The sequence below is a fragment of the Mustelus asterias genome, chromosome 11 (assembly GCF_964213995.1).
Source record: "Mustelus asterias chromosome 11, sMusAst1.hap1.1, whole genome shotgun sequence".
NCBI lineage: Eukaryota > Metazoa > Chordata > Chondrichthyes > Carcharhiniformes > Triakidae > Mustelus > Mustelus asterias.
The window spans coordinates 624941-637981 of record NC_135811.1 but is presented as its reverse complement, the minus strand read 5'-3'; the positions used below and the strand labels follow the sequence as shown (position 1 = coordinate 637981).

General features: G+C 46.9%; 1 pseudogene; it reads right to left on the bottom strand.

Annotated features, from left to right (window-relative positions):
- Positions 1–729: 729 nt before the first annotated feature.
- Positions 730–856, bottom strand: LOC144501024 (U2 spliceosomal RNA; annotated as a pseudogene).
- Positions 857–13041: the final 12185 nt, after the last annotated feature.

The window sequence follows — 13041 nt, the reverse complement described above, 5'->3', positions numbered from 1 at the left end:
AACCACCTAACCAGCACATCTTTGGACTGTGGGAGGAAACCAGAGCACCCGGAGAAAACCCACGCAGACACGGGGAGAACGTGCAAACTCCACACAGACAGTGACCCGAGGCCGGAATTGAACCCTGACGCTGTGAGGCAGTAGTGCTAACCACTGTGCCATCACAACTCCCCCCATCAGGGCCTGGCCCGCATCCCCCCTACTCCATTCTTCGAGTGTGGGACACCCTGGCCTATAACGTGTTGCGGTTTGTTACAGTTCAGTCGGCCTGAAGAAGTCTTTGTAGTCAAAAGTAGATTTAGTGTAAATCTGTATTTACTTTTAAAACTATTTATAAATATTCAGGAAAGGAACAGACGGAGCTCCACGCTCACCTTCTGTAGTTACATTCCTGGCAGTTCTTTCTCAGACTCCCCAAGCTCTTTTATGAGAAATTTTACTTGTTCTTCCCATTCGAGGTTCTGAATTTTCATTTATACCTGTGGAAATGTAAGGTGCAATTCTCCCTTGGCCAAAGAGGATCTTTTTTTAATTTTTTTTATACTTTTCCAATTCAATCAAATCAAATCCAATTCAGAGTCTCAACAAGTTGAGACATTTCCGATCCAGGCTGACAAGACAGGGCGGGTGACTAAGCCACCCTGTCCTGGGCCTGATCTGCATGAGTCAAGCTGATTGGAGAAGGGGGAGGATCCTCCTCCAAGACTTGAGCTCATTTGCATCTTAGCCAAAAGGCCGAGATGCCGCTTTTAAAAATTGCTTCATATGAAACATATGAAGCCTCAGCGTAACCTCATGACCTCAACCAAGTGCAGATCCGATACTACACTTGATCTTAGCCAAAAGGCCGAGATCTTCTATTGGGTCAAGCAGTCCAGTCTGTGAGGCAGCATGAGTTTAGAGAATTTAACTGGCCGATATTTGGGGTGACCCCAAGTCTTCACATGACTCCATAGATTGGATAGGCCGACAGGAAAAGTTCCCATCAATAAGAAAGCCCACGAAACTAAGAGAAAGGGTGGGAAACGCCAAAGACTGCTGCATAAGATAAAGGTGCACGGTGTTACGGGTAATGTATTAGCATGGATAGAGGATTGGTTAACTAACAGAAAGCAAAGAGTGGGGGTAAATGGGTGTTTTTCTGGTTGGCGATCAGTGACTAGTGGTGTGCCTCAGGGATCAGTGTTGGGACCGCAATTATTTACGATTTACATAGATGATTTGGAGTAGGGGACCAAGTGTAGTGTGTAAAAATTTGCAGATGACACTATGATGTGTGGCAGAGCAAAGCATGCAGAGGATGTTGAAAGTCTGCAAAGGGATATAGATAGTCTAAGTGAGTGGGCGAGGGTCTGGCAGATGGAGTACAATGTTGGTAAATGTGAGGTCATCCATTTTGGTAGGAATAACAGCAAAATGGACAATTATTTAAATGGTAAAAAATAGCAGCATGCTGCTGTGCAGAGGGACCTGGGTGTCCTTGTGCAAGAATCTCAAGGAGTTGGTTTGCAGGTGCAGCAGATAATTAAGAAGGCAAATGGAATTTTGTCCTGATTGCAAGAGGGATGGAGTTTAAAAACAGCGAGATTATGTTGCAGCTGTATAAGGTGCTGGTGAGGCCACACCTGGAGTACTGTGTACAGTTTTGGTCTCCTTACTTGAGAAAGGATATACTGGCACTGGAGGGGGTGCAGAGGAGATTCACTCGGTTGATTCCGGAGTTGAGAGGGTTGGCTTATGAGGAGAGACTGAGTAGACTGGGGCTATACTCATTGGAATTCAGAAGAATGAGGGGTGATCTTATAGAAACATATAAGATTATGAAGGGAATAGATAAGATAGAAGCAGGGAAGTTGTTTCCACTGGCGGGTGAAACTAGAACTAGGGTGCATAGCCTCAAAATAAGGGGAAGCAGATTTAGAACTGAGTTGAGGAGGAACTTCTTCACACAAAGGGTTGTGAATCTGTGGAATTCCCTGCCCAGTGAAGCAGTTGAGGCGACCTCATTGAATGTTTTTAAGGCAAGGATAGATAAATTTTTGATCAGTAAAGTAATTAAGGGTTATGTTGAGCGGGAGGGTAAGTGAGCTGAGTCCACAAAAAGATCAGCCATGATCTTATTGAATGGCGGAGCAGGCTCGAGGGGCCAGATGGCCTACTCCTGCTCCTAGTTCTTATGTTCTTATTTTAAGATTCTCACGGAGTGGTGTGAAAACCCAGTATAAATACCAAGACCACCCAGCAGGGGGCACAGATTGGTTCCAGTGAAACAAAACTGGACATTTCAATCATTTCTGCAAATCGAAGGATTTTAATCAAAGTTAAAAACCAGAAAATATTTATGAAACACACTCATCGACGGCACGGGAGACAGGCCCTTCGGCCCAAACTGGTCCATGCCGACCAAAATGCCCATCTAAGCTAACCCCATTTGCCTGCATTTGCCCCGTATCCCTCTAAACCTTTCCTATCCATGTATCTGTCCAAATGCCTTTTAAATTTAAGTTTATTTGTTGGTGTTACAAGTAGGCTGATATTAACACTGCAATGAAGTTACTGTGAAAATCCCCTAGTCGCCACACTCGGGTGCCTGTTCGGGTACACTGAGGGAGAATTTAGCATGGCCAATGCACCTAACCAGCACGTCTTTCGGACTGTGTGAGGAAACCCACGTGGGGAGAACATGCAAACTCTGCACAGACAGTGACCCAAGTCGGGAATTGAACCTGGGTCGCTGGCGCCGTGAGGCAGCAGTGCTAACCACTGTGCCACCGTGCTGCCCCCAATGTTGTCAATGTCCTTGTCTCAACCACTTCCTCCAGCAGCTCTTTCCACATACAGACCACCCTCTGTGTAAAAAAGTTGCTCTTCACGTTTCCATTAATTCCTTCCCCTCCTAACTTAAACCTCTGCCCTCGAGTTCTCGATTCTCCAACCCTGGGAAAAAGACTGAGTGCATTCACCCTATCCATGCCTCTCATTATTTTATACACCTCTATAAGATCACCCCTCATTCTCCTACACGCCAAAGGAAAAAGTCCTGGCCTGACCAATCTCTCCCTATAACTCAGTCCCTTGAGTCCTGGCAACAGGGCTGCAGGGAAAAGCCTGGGAACTACAGGCCAGTGAGCCTCACATCTGTGGTGGGTAAATTGTTGGAAGGTATTTTGAGAGACAGGATCTACAGGCATTTAGCGACGCAAGGACTGATTAGGGACAGTCAGCATGGCTTTGTGAGTGGAAAGACGGAGGATGAGGGGAGACTTGATAGAGGTGTATAAAATTATGAAAGGCATAGATAGGGTAAACAGTGGGAAGCTTTTCCCCAGGTCGGTGGTGACTTTCACGAGGGGTCATAGGTTCAAGGTAAAGGGGGGGAGGTTTAACACAGATATCAGAAGGACATATTTTACACAGAGGGTGGTGGGGGCCTGGAATGCGCTGCCAGGCAATGTGGTGGAGGCGGACACACTGGGAACGTTTAAGACTTATCTAGATAGCCATATGAACAGAGTGGGAATGGAGGGATACAAAAGAATGGTCTAGTTTGGACCGGGGAGCGGCGCGGGCTTGGAGGGCCGAAGGGCCTGTTCCTGTGCTGTATTGTTCTTTGTTCTTTGTTCTTGTTCTAAAATCATGTCTCACAAATTTAATTGCGTTTTTTGAAGGGGTAACCAAGAAGGTAGATGAGGGCAGTGCAGTTGATGTTGTCTACATGGACTTTAGCAAGGCCTTTGACAAGGTACCGCATGGTAGGTTGTTGCATAAAGTTAAATCTCATGGGATCCAGGGTGAGGTATCTAAATGGATACAAACTTGGCTTCTTGACACTTGGCTTCTTGGTGGTTGTAGAGAGTTGTTTTTCAAACTGGAGGCCTGTGACCAGCGGTGTGCCTCAGGGATCAGTGCTGGGTCCACTGTTATTTGTCATTTATATTAATGATTTGGATGAGAATATAGGGGGCATGGTTAATAAGTTTGCAGATGACACCAAGATTGGTGGCATGGTGGACAGTGAGGAAGGTTATCTCCAATTGCAGCGGGATCTTGATCAATTGGGCCAGTGGGCTGATGAATGGCAGATGGAGTATAATTTAGACAAATGCGAGGTGATGCATTTTGGTAGATTGAACCAGGGCAGGACTTACCCAGTTAATGGTAGGGTGTTGGGGAGAGTTACAGAACAAAGAGATCTAGGGGTACATGTTCATAGCTCCTTGAAAGTGGAGTCACAGGTGGACAGAGTGGTGAAGAAGGCATTCGGCATGCTTAGTTTCATTGGTCAGAACATTGAATACAGGAGTTGGGACGTCTTGTTGAAGTTGTACAAGATATTGGTAAGGCCACACTTGGAATACTGTGTTCAATTCTGGTCACCCTATTGTAGAAAGGATATTATTAAACTAGAAAGAGTGCAGAAAAGATTTACTAGGATGCTACCGGGACTTGATGGATTGAGTTATAAGGAGAGGCTGAATAGACTGGGACTTTTCTCTCTGGAGTGTAGGAGGCTGAGGTGTGATCTTATAGAGGTCTATAAAATAATGAGGGGCACAGATCAGCTGGATAGTCAATATCTTTTCCCAAAGGTAGGGGAGTCTAAAACTAGAGGGCATAGGTTTAAGGTGAGAGGGGAGAGATACAAAAGAGTCCAGAGGGGCAATTTTTTCACACAGAGGGTGGTGAGTGTCTGGAACAAGCTGCCAGAGGTAGTAGTAGAGGGGGGTACAATTTTATCTTTTAAAAAGCATTTAGATAGTTACATGGGTACGATGGGTGTAGAGGGATATGGGCCAAATGCGGGCAATTGGGATTAGCTTAGGGGTTTTTAATAAAAAAAGGCGGCATGGACAAGTTAGGCCGAAGGGCTTGTTTCCATGCTGTAAACCTCTATGACTCTATGACTATGACATGCTTGTAAATCTCTTCTGCACTCTCTCCAGCTTAATAACATCTTTCCTAGAGCAGGGCGACCAAAACTGAACACAATACTCCAGATGCGGCCTCACCAATGTCCTGTACGACTGCAACATAACTTCCCAACTTCTATACTCAATGCCCCGACTGATGAAGGCCAGCATGCCAAAAGCCTTCTTCACTGCCCTATCTACCTTTAGAGAACCATGTACCTGAACTCCAAGGCCCCTCTGTTCCACGATACTCCCTAAGGTCCTACCATTCACCGAAAAAGTCCTACCTTGATTTGACTTTCCAAAATGCAATACATCACACTTATCTGTATTGAACTCCATTTGCCATTTCTCGGCCCACTTCCCCAGCTGATCAAGATCCTGCTGCAGTTTTTGATAACTCTTAAGGGATTGATTGTTTGTGAAATTGGTGCCAATCAAGCGGGGCTGCTTTGTCCTGGATGGTGTCAAGTTTCTTGAGTGTTGTTGGAGCTGCACCCATCCAGGCAAGTGGGGAATGTTCCATCACACTCCTGACTTGTGCCTTGTAGATGGTGGACAGGCTTTGGGGAATCAGTATCACAGAATCACAGAATCTCACAATGCAGAAGAGTCAGTGTGTTACTCACTGCAGAATTCTTAATTTCTGACCTGCTCTTATAGCCACAGTATTTATATGGCGAGCCCAGTTCTGTTTCTGGTCAATGGTGATGCCCAGGAAGTTGATGGTGGGGGATTCAGTGATGGAAATGCCATTGTATGTCAAGGGGCAATGGTTGAAATCATACAAATCATAGAAACCCTACAGTGCAGAAACAGGCCATTCGGCCCATCAAGTCTGCACCGACCACAATCCCACCCAGGCCCTACTCCCATATCCCTACACATATTACCTCCTAATCCCTCTAACCTATGCATCTCAGGACACTAAGAGACAATTTTAGCATGGACAATCAACCTAACCCGCACATCTTTGGACTGTGGGAGGAAACCGGTGCACCCGGAGGAAACCCACGCAGACACGAGGAGAATATGCAAACTCCACACAGACAGTGACCCAAGCCGGGAATCGAACTGTGAAGCAGCAGTGCTAACCACTGTGCTACCGTGCCGCCCATTGAAGATGGCCATTGACTGGCACTTGTGTGGCACAAGTGTTACTGGCCACTTGTCAGCCCAAACCTGGATATTGTCCAGGTCGTGCTGCATTTAGACATGGACTGCTTGAGCGAGATTGTCTGTACAGAGCACTATTTCAAAATGTGCATGTGACATAAAACTTGAAAGTATTGTGAACTTGAGGCAAATGACATTAAATTTCAAAAAGACATGATGGAATGGGCAGAGAAAAGTTAAAGTTTTATTTAATAGTGTCACGAGTAGGCTTACATTAACACTGCAATGAAGTTACTGTGAAAATCCCCTAGTCGCCACACTCTGGCACTTGTTTGGGTAGCCATGATGTGGAGATGCCGACGTTGGACTGGGGTAAACACAGTAAGAAGTCTCACAACACCAGGTTAAAGTCCAACAGGTTTGTTTGGTAGCAAAAGCCATTAGCTTTTGGAGCGCTTGCTGCTCCTTCGTCAGGTGAGTCCAAAGGAGCAGTAAGGTGAGTCAGGTGAGTCCAAAGGATTTCAGTAAGGCATTTGACAAAGTCCCACATGGCAGGTTGGTTAAGAAGGTTAAGGCTCATGGGATACAAGGAGAAGTGGCTAGATGGGTGGAGAACTGGCTTGGCCATAGGAGACAGAGGGTAGTGGTCGAAGGGTCTTTTTCCGGCTGGAGGTCTGTGACCAGTGGTGTTCCGCAGGGCTCTGTACTGGGACCTCTGCTATTTGTGATATATATAAATGATTTGGAAGGTGTAACTGGTGTAATCAGCAAGTTTGCGGATGACACGAAGATGGCTGGACTTGCGGATAGCGAAGAGCATTGTCGGGCAATACAGCAGGATATAGATAGGCTGGAAAATTGGGCGGAGAGGTGGCAGATGGAGTTTAATCCGGATAAATGTGAAGTGATGCATTTTGGAAGAAATAATGTAGGGAGGAGTTATACAATAAATGGCAGAGTCATCAGGAGTATAGAAACACAGAGGGACCTAGGTGTGCAAGTCCACAAATCCTTGAAGGTGGCAACACAGGTGGAGAAGGTGGTGAAGAAGGCATACAGTATGCTTGCCTTTATAGGACGGGGTATAGAGTATAAAAGCTGGAGTCTGATGATGCAGCTGTATAGAACGCTGGTTAGGCCACATTTGGAGTACTGCGTCCAGTTCTGGTCGCCGCACTACCAGAAGGACGTGGAGGCGTTAGAGAGAGTGCAGGGAAGGTTTACCAGGATGTTGCCTGGTATGGAGGGTCTTAGCTATGAGGAGAGATTGGGTAGACTGGGGTTGTTCTCCCTGGAAAGACGGAGAATGAGGGGAGATCTAATAGAGGTGTACAAGATTATGAAGGGTATAGATAGGGTGAACAGTGGGAAGCTTTTTCCCAGGTCGGAGGTGACGATCACGAGGGGTCACGGGCTCAAGGTGAGAGGGGCGAAGTATAACTCAGATATCAGAGGGACGTTTTTTTACACAGAGGGTGATGGGGGCCTGGAATGCGCTGCCAAGTAGGGTGGTGGAGGCAGGCACGCTGACATCGTTTAAGACTTACCTGGATAGTCACATGAGCAGCCTGGGAATGGAGGGATACAAACGATTGGTCTAGTTGGACCAAGGAGCGGCACAGGCTTGGAGGGCCGAAGGGCCTGTTTCCTGTGCTGTACTGTTCTTTGTTCTTTGTGAGACTTCTTACTTGTTCGGGTACACAGAGAGAGAATTTAGCATGGCCAACGCACCTAACCAGCATGTCTTTGGAGCATGGGAGGAAACTGGAGTACCCAGAGAAAACTCACACACAGACATGGGGGAGAACATGCAGACTCCACACAGACAGTGACCCAAGCCAGGAATCAAACCCAGGTCCCTGAAGCTGTGAGGCAGCAGTGCTAACCACTGTGCCACCGTGCCGCCCCTGCTCTTGTAGCCAGTGTTTATATGGCTAGTCCAGTTCAGTTTCTGGTCAAATGTGAAGTGATTTATGTTGGTGAAAGAATGAGGAGAAATAAAATTAAATAAAGGATAAAATGTACCGCGGGTGCAGTGGCTCCCAGATTTATGTGTTGCACAAAATGATTGACGGTGGCAGAATAGGCTGAGAAACCAATTAATAAAGAATCTAGGATCCTGGACTTTATAAATAGGGGCATCGAGTATGAAAGCAAACAGCCTGTCTCACTCACTGGCTCAACCTCAACTGATGCATTATGTCCAGTTCTGGGCACCACAGGGACATGAGGGACATGAAGGCATTAGAGAGATTGCAGCTAAGATTCAGGGAATGAGGGAGGTCAGTCACATAGATAGGTTGGAGGAGCCAGGGTGGTTTTCCCTCGAGAAGACTAAGGGGAGATTTTATAAAGGTGTTCAAAAGTAGATAAGGAGAAACTGTTCCCATCGGCAGAAGGATTCAGAGACAGAGGATGCCAAGTTAAGATGATTGGCAAAAGAGGCAAAGGTAACATGAGGAGAAGGTTTATTATGCAGCGAGAGTTGAGGATCTGGAATACACTGCCGGAGAGTTCAGTGAAGGCAGATTCAATCGAGTCCTTCAAAAAAAAGGGAAAAAACTATGCAGAGTGCTGGTGAAAAGGAGAGGGGGTGGGACTTGCAGAAAGGTGGCATTAACAAGATGGGCCAAATAGCCTCCTTCACGCTGTAACCGTTCTGTGATTCTGTGACACATAATTCAATATGAGCTCGCCTTTCTTCTGAATCATCCTGATTATCCATTCCTATTGGACTGAGTTCCCTTTACAAGGTGAATTGCAATTCTCATCATTCCCAATGCAAATTGTACAAAGTGAAGCCTTTTCCAGCTCATTCTGGGATTTGAAATTATGTTTCCAGGTGATTTAAATATTTATCTTATTCTTGATAAAAGTAGTGAAGCATCTGTAATTGTCCAGCTGCTCAGGTTCCTGTCTCGCTCTGTCCACCTGCCGGAGGATCTCAGACATGAAGCAAATCTGTCTCCATTTTGCAGTTGAGCACCTCACTAAACAACTGGAATTTTGTGTATTTTCTGTTTTGAGACACAAGAAAACCAGATGAATCACCAGGAGACAACAGGAATTAAGAACGGAAGAGTCTGGGTTCCTGGGATACGAGGCATCAGGTGTCGGAAAGACTGATGAAGTTTGTAATTAGTCACTAGGGTGGCTTTACCAGTAAACACATGGCACGAGAAGAATTTTAACCCATTTTACCACAACAACTTGCATTGATATACCTTCATTGTAGTAAAATAGCCCAAGGCTTTCACAGGAATGTTGTCAAAAGAAAAGGCTGATACCATAGAACCCCTACAGTGTAGGAGGCCATTCGGCCCATCAAGTCTGCACCAACCACAATCCCACCCAGGCCCTATCCCCACAAACCTATGCATTTACCCTGACACTAAGGGGCAATTTAGCATGGCCAATCCACCTAGCCAGCACATTTTTGGAATGTGGGAGGAAACCGGAGCACCTGGAGGAAACCCACGCAGACACAGGGCGAATGTGCAAACTCCACACAGACAGTGCCCAAGCCAGGAATCGAACTCGGGTCCCTGCGAAGCAGCAGTGCCAGCCATTGTGCCACCGTGCTGCCTGATGGCAAACGAGGTGAGAAATGGACAAGTGGCTAGAGTTTCAGGAAATCAGAGTTCTCAGAGTTGTGGGGCTGCAGAAAGTTACAGATACACTATTTCATGCAAATTGAGAGCTCTTTTAAATGATATCAACATAGATTTAATTTATATTTGCTGGACAATGCTTTGCAGACCATTATCCAGCCTCTAATATAATAAAAAATACAATGCAACTTTAATGCAACACTCAAATACAATATGATCATTTCCTGGTCATTGAGTCATACAGCACAGAAAAGACCTTTTGGCCTATCCAGTCTGCACTGACAATGTTTGCCATTAAAGTCACTCTAATCCCATTTTCCTGCATTTGTCCCATATCCTTATATTTCAAATGCTCATCCAAATACGCTGGAAACCGGCGGGACCAGCAGGTAAGTAATTTTAATCTTATTTTAATGTTATTTAAATGTCCTTATCGGTCCCGGGACTGAAATCTCTGGGTCCGCTCACATCTCCCACCCCGTCCGTGCAATTTCACTCCGGTGGGGTTCAGACTAGCTCCGCACTTTCGGGAAACCAGCGGGAGACCCTGCTGGAGTGATGGAAGGCAATCGAGGCTCCCTAGGGGGTCAGGTGGCAGGGGGAGGGTGCCCCTGGGCATGGGCACCCTGGCAGTGCCCAAGGGGTAAAGTGCCCATGCCCAGGGGCAGTGCCAATGGGGCAGGGATAGGGCACGGGGCCTAGGGGGTGATTGGTGGGTGGGGGAGTCCCGCTGCCACTCTGCATTGAACGATCGGGCTGGGGGGGTGGTCTGCCAGGGGGATCTGCCTCCTGTGGGGGTGGGGGGCATCTGCCGCGGGGGGGGAATCGTCACTGCTGGGGGGGGGGGGGCGCTGGAAATCAGGGTGCTCCTGGATGGGGAGCGGGGTTGCGGCTGGCCCAGAAATGCTCATGGAGGCCGTGATTGGGCCATGGGGGGTTTGTGGGGGCAGCACTACCAGGGTCCCGGGCTGGCCAGCGATCGAGCCGGCCAGCAAACTGCAGACTGACAGTTCGGGATCACTGTGCATGTGCAGAGTTCCGGAACAGTCAGACTCCAGCATGAATAGGCCCCGTCCCCCAAGCTTTTAATGATATTCCTGATAGTGACCTCAGCAGTGCACAGAGTGTAAGAGATTCGAGTCTGAACTCCCACTGAAAAAACAATCGTGATTTACATCAGTTTTTCCATAAATTCAGCACTTAGAACGTTTTTAGAAGAATCACCCCCTATATCTTCCTGTAACCTACAACCATCTTCTTCACTATTAACCACCCTATCTTGGTGTCATCTGCAAACCTAATTATCCCCCCCTCCCCCCCCACATTATCATCTATATAATTTATGTATATAACAAACAATAAGGGTTCCAGCACTGATCCTTGTGGTACACCACTGGACACTGGCCTCCAGTCATTCAAGTAGCCTTCTACCACCACCCTTTGTGTCCTACCTTTCGGATCCATCTCGCCAAATTTCCCCGAATTCCTTGTGCTTCAGTCTTCTCAATTAGTCTCCCATGTGGGACCTTGTCAAAGGCTTTGCTTAAATCCACATAAACTACATCAACTTGCCTCATCCACACACTCAATCACTTTTTCAAAAAATTCTATCAAATTTGTTAGCCTTGACCTCCCTCTGACAAAGCCATGCTGAGTATCCCAAATCAACCCATGCCTTTCCAATAGTCCTCACTATAATCTCCAGCAGAGCATGGTTTGTTCTGGTCTATATATATATATAAATAAATATGAATTATCACAGCACTGTCCTAGTTCTCTAGATAATCTCAATTAACCATCCACCATCCTATCTCACACACACACACAGATAGATACACATGCAGACACATACACACATAGCTGAACACAAATGCACACACACTGGTACACATCCACAAAAAATACATAGAAACACACATCACACACAAATACACACACAAATACGTATACACACAAACAGATACACACACATACACAGTTACACATACATAAACACATATACAGATACATGCATAAATACACAATCAGACAAACACACAGAAGCACACACCAAATCTCACAGTTACATGCACTAGCACACACACAGATTTATACATAATATGTGTGCCTGTGTTGTATACACGCATATTTCTATTTTCCTGATACAGATGCTGTCTAATGTTGACAAACATTTAAAGCAATGCATTGAATGTTCACTCTTTATATAACCTGAGGTGATATAGAATGTTCTGAGTTCGGTTTACAATCAATGATTATCATCAGTGTCGTGTGCAATCGGCTGTGAGACTGCCGCTGTCCAGTGCTGAAACAATGAAATAGACAGCACTGACCCAGCACTAAATACTGAGGCTTCTGGAAATGTAAAATCAAAAGAAAAATGCTGGAAAATTCCCAACACTAGTTATGTTCCTCATGCAACACTGCATTGCCATAGTCTTGTGTATAATCTGATGTCACTCGTTGTTTCAATCTCGTCTAGAATTCTGCTCTAACATTCAGTTCTCAGTCTGTTTGTTAACTATATTATAGCAGAGTCGCTGTCCAGTCCTGAAATAAATCTTCAACACGACATCCTCCCAATTCTCATATTATCTGTTGAAAACCGCACTGTCCCCATTCAATACCGAAATCCTGATGTAACAGGGTTTCTACCCACCATCCAGACCCACCAATGACTGTCACACTCCCTCTCATACAGTATATAATCCAACACATTTTTCGCTCTCTTTAGTTATGAAGAAGTCATGTGGACGTTTCTCTCTCTAGGGATGTTCCCAACCCTGCTGAGGTTTTCCAGCTTTCTCTGTTGACCTATCCACTATTTCCCAACAGCTTGTCCCAGTCCCCACTCCCTGTCCAGCTGTCCCTGTCCAGGTGGTCATTGTCCAGGTCCCGGTCCCTGTCCGGGTCCCTCTCCTGTGTCCAGGCTCTGTCCTGATGGTCACTATCGGGTCCTGGTCACTGTCTGGGTCCAGTTCCCTCTCCTGTGTCCAGTCTCTGTCCGGTTTCCAGTCGCTGTCCAGCTGCTGAAATGTTTCAGGTTCCCAGACGGGGCGGGGCCGGTATGTAAATGAACTCATTAATATTCAGATTTATTCCGGGCAGCGGCCGGGTCTATGTGCTCGGGCCTAGGGGGGGGGGGGGGGGAAGGGGATTCCCAGTTCGGGCTGATCCTGGGTCCCAGTTCCCGGGCAGTGGGCCGGGTGTGGGGTGGTAGTGAGGGGCAGAGTGTGTCTGGGTGAGCGGGGGGAGTGGGGTTAGGGCGGTGGGGATGGAGGCCCGGGCTGGTGTTTGATGCTGGGAGCCGCCCTGCTCCCCCCCCCTTGCCCGGGCTGGGATGGTCTATCCCGGGGGGTATAAGAGGCGCTGCTCCGCCCCCGGGCCTCAGTCCCGCCGCCGCCGCC